This window comes from Schistocerca gregaria, chromosome 5, assembly GCF_023897955.1.
Source record: "Schistocerca gregaria isolate iqSchGreg1 chromosome 5, iqSchGreg1.2, whole genome shotgun sequence".
NCBI classification, from domain to species: domain Eukaryota; kingdom Metazoa; phylum Arthropoda; class Insecta; order Orthoptera; family Acrididae; genus Schistocerca; species Schistocerca gregaria.
In genome coordinates, this window is record NC_064924.1 from 515,266,634 (window position 1) to 515,271,268 (window position 4,635).

Consider the following 4,635-nt stretch of genomic DNA (forward strand, 5'->3'; position numbering starts at 1 on the left):
GAAGACGATCATAACGGACTGTGATTGAGAAACTATTGTATGTTATGCAAGAGGGAAGTTAATAAATATTCCTTTCAAAGTAACTTGTATGAAAAATCAGTGAATTTGGGTTTAGAATCTAGGTATAAATAGTGTCCACTGCAGAGTATTCTAGGGGAAGGAAAGGAACCAGATTTATGACAATGGCAATCAGAACCAGATTTACGACAATCACAATCAAATGGATGCAGAATCATGGAAGTATACAGCATTTCCGTTTGCAGGAAAATTTTATCACTACACTGTGGTCCCATTCATACTGCATATTTCCACCACTGTTTTCATACGTGTGTTAGACAATCAGTTTGCTGATAGCGGTATGTGTAGATGACCTAATGATCACAACCAAAACCTGAAAATGTGGCAAGAATATTTTGACATTGATTGATAGGGTGTTCTGAGCTCTAATAAGATGAGTGATGAGCATGTGGTTAAAAAAGTGTGAGTTTGTCAAGAAAAAAAAAAAAAATTCTTAGGACATATTTTTATGGCACAAGGGTCAGAAAAAGATCCGGAAAAGCTGTCAAAATCATTTGGTGCCAAGAACGTGTAACCAATTAGTCATTTATTGGCTTATGTTCATTTTATCACAAATATGTGGACAATCGGGTATTTAATAGTGCACATCTAAACAACTTATTGAAGAACACTGTGCATCCTGTTGAACAGATGAATGTAATGCAGCATTTAATTGACTTAAGGAGAATTTAGCCAAGAATATTAAGTTGTAGCATGCTAAATCAAATGAGCCATTACATATGGTTACAGGTAACTTGGGCCATGGGTACAGAGGAAAGGCTTTCGAATGATAGTCTGTAAGGGTGGGAGGGCTAGACCTGGGGGTATGGATCCTTTTTATGTACTGTAAGACAAATGGCAACTTTTAAGTAGCCATAAAAAAGTTCCACTTCTGACACTGTTAAAAACCTATGTAATACAGATTTTTTTAAATGAAAGAATGGAAACCCCAGGCTGGAAAATTAACAACATAGGAAAAGATAGACTGCTACTTTAAAAATGGCATGTTAAGTAGCAGACAGGTACAATTAAAAGACACTTACACCAAGCTTTTGGCCCCCGCCTTCATTTAAAAGAGAGAGAGAGAGAGAGAGAGAGAGAGAGAGAGAGAGAGACTTTTAAATCATTTTCTTGAAAGAAAAACTCCTGACTACACTATTTCCTTCACCTGAGTGCTGGGGAGAGGGGGCAGCAACCTTGCCACTGGTATGGGCAATAGGTCGAAATGAGAAAACATGTAAAAACCAGTATAAAAATTGCCTTTACAAGTTGGACCATGACTAACCATGAAAGAAATTATTCGCTCTCAGAAGCAGAGGCACTTGCCATACTGTGCAGCTTTTGTAATTTTTTACAGGGAAACAAGACAATCATTCATACTGATCATAGGGCCTTAATCTTCCCAAAAGACTGTCGGTTACTGCATAAGTTAGGTTGACAGGCTCTGTTCCTGCAGCAATTCAATATGCAAATTAGGTATATGAAGGATGCTGAACATGCAGTAAATTATTTCAAGACAGTAGAAGGAAAAGTCAAATAAAAGATATACGTCAGAACATACGAAGGCTGACAATCTGCTCAGGTAAGTCGGATCAGATTTGATGATGTGTGCACTGAAATATAAGAGCTTCATATATAATATACAAAGGGGTGCATATTTGAAGAAAATACCTACTCCATCCGTACAGAGAGTGTGTTGGCCTTAGCAGCACATAGAAGCAATTGTAGACTATTTTCACTCAGCCTACGGACATTTTACGACAAGACAATTTAGCAAGATGATGTCTTAGTCTGTGACATTTAATAACATGGTGCACAAGGTTGCACATAGGATAAAGTCATGTGACCTTTGCTATAAGTCAGAAGTAACTATGCAACCAACACAAACCATAAAGCCAATAGTAGTACTGTAGACATTTTTTGTTCGCTGCAAAAGACAGTGGGTGGTTTGGGTGTATTTTAATTCAAGATGATTTTTTTCTCTAAATACATTAAACTATACCCAACAAGGAAGGCACATCAACGACAGTGTATGAAAACAGGATGTATATGGAGACAAGTAAAAAAAAAAAAAAGTCCCAGATTCCACAGTTAAAAACACACTTTTCCATGATAAGTGACAGTATACTTTCCCTTGGAACTGTAAAACTTGTCACTCCCCTGAATGGGAAAGTTTTTATGCACTGGTATGGAACTTCTCGGCACTTTAAGGAACAAAACCCAGAAAAAAAAATCAAGACTATTGGAAAGATCTGTTATGCACAGAAGTATATATATGAATTCCACTAAACATAGCATATTAGTTTCCAAAGTAATGAAATTGCACCATTCTCCATTTTTTCCCCATGACCTGCTAGAAATAGGTTCATTTAAGCAGCTGTCAGAGAGCACTAGGAAATGTACAGTTCTGTGCATGCGCAGCAGTTATGGCATAAAAAGCCAGTGCTTGGTGTTTGCTTTCCTCATAAGCCTTACATCACATTTCTGTTTGGCATTTCATGTGGCGGAGCAACACGTGACCATGTGCAACACTGCAGCATGTTGTCGGGGGGGAGGGGGGGGGGGGGGGTCCTATACAGATTAGGAATTCAAAATAAGAAAACAGTCCTTGGCACAATATCCATTTCAAAACTAGACTCTACAACTCAAGGTATTGTAATTTTTTGTTCTTATTCTGCAATCCTGTTATGTAACATTTCCAATCAGGTTTACATCCACACAGCAGTGTAAAAAGCTAGTATAAAGGAATACCAATTTCTTGCAAAAATAAAGAAAAAAATTGCTTTCCATGACTTTTTCAAAAAGTATAAAAAATTAGCAAAGTTACTGTATTTGTGAAGCTAAGAAACTGTATAACTGGCAGTTTACTCCAAAACTAAATCAAAAGCCTTGTGGGGAGTTACAATGATAAAACCTGGTAAGCTGCCCATCTATAATTAAGAATGACATTGTGTAAATTTAAGATGTCTGCAACACAAATTAAGAAATAACTTCAAGCCTACAGGAAGGGCCAGACAAGTGTTGAAATATGTCTTGTGATCGAAAAACAATGAGTGTATGGAAGGCAGATAGGTAAAATTCTGCTAAAACTGTCAATATATTTGAAACAAAACATTTTATTCAACACTACTATGTCAATATGCCTGCTTATTCATCTTAAAGTGAAAATTTACCTTTGTTCGTTCGCATATAGTATTAAGAGATCTTGCATTATGTCACGAAAGAACTCACAGAGCATCAGAATTTCATAAACCATACTAAAATACATAATTGTGATTAAAGTGCACATTCGTATGTCCAGATTCAGGTATTAAGCTTTTTAGTGTGGTTTTCAGGAAGCCAGTTTTTTTGGAGTACCTGTATTATCTCAAGTTTGGTTCTTTATTATGGTATAATGCCATACGTGCCAGAGGATGAAAATGTGCACTTGAAATTCAGTGAACAGTTTAAACTAGCCAGTAGTGTGTATTGAAACACTTCGTTTTAAATAACCTGACTGCCTCTGCAGAGAAATTAATAAAATCCAAATTTGTTTAACAAAGTGACAGAAATAACTTCATTGTCCTGCAAGATGATTAATGTTTGATTGCCATTTATGTGGAAACAAAATAAAATGACTGAAACTAATAACATATTTTCATCTTCCGTAATTACATGAATGTATTTTAATTCACTTGATAGCTCCCAGCCATGGAAATCCATTTTGTTTTCATTTTATGTGAGAGCTGTAAACAAAGAGAAAACAGCAAAATCATAAAACTAAACACAGGTCCCTCACCCCCCCCCCCTCCCCTCCGCAACTCACACTGCTCTATGCATGTGCAAAATTGGCAGCACGGACTTGCTAAAAAAAATAATTCAGGGTAGCATCTAGTTGCTTGCTTCTCATACAGCTAACAGTCACACTTCAAGTAGCCAGAAATGGGAGAAAGCACTGCTTATATGTGACTTCATCTCTGCACCTAATTAAAACAATTGCGACCTCACACTCATCAAACACAGTTTGTTGTCATGAAGTATTACATAGTCTTTAACCTAATACCTTTGACACATTTTGCTGTCGGCAGACGCTTGTTTGCGCACTATGTTTAATTGCACAACTTAAGTTTAATTCGGTGTTTTTCTCTCATTTATGTTTTATTGGTGTAGTAGTGGGCTAAGTTTCAGCTCTTACCTGTCAAAATTTTATTTTACTGCAAAAACAATGAAAAATTCATGGAATTGTAGAAAATTCCAGGGTCTCTTCCCTTTTTCTCCGGGATGGGAAAATTCCCAGGTTTTTCACGAATTTCCCGGTTGCCCCAGGGTGTATACACACTGGAGAAGATAGTTTGAGACTATTTCGTGAATGTAGGGAAGCAGAAAAGAATATTGTCAGACGACAGTGTTCAGTTTTGCTCGAATTAATGTTGAGATGGAATGGCTGAGCAACAGGTGGAAATGGTCCCCATTTCAGCTACCATCCTTGTAGTAAACTGGCGGAACAGTACGTGTGTAAAAAGGCCGTGTATGTCAGATGTGTTGTCACAAAAACCATAAGAATTGAGGCATGTATGGAAATGATTTTGAAGAAATTAT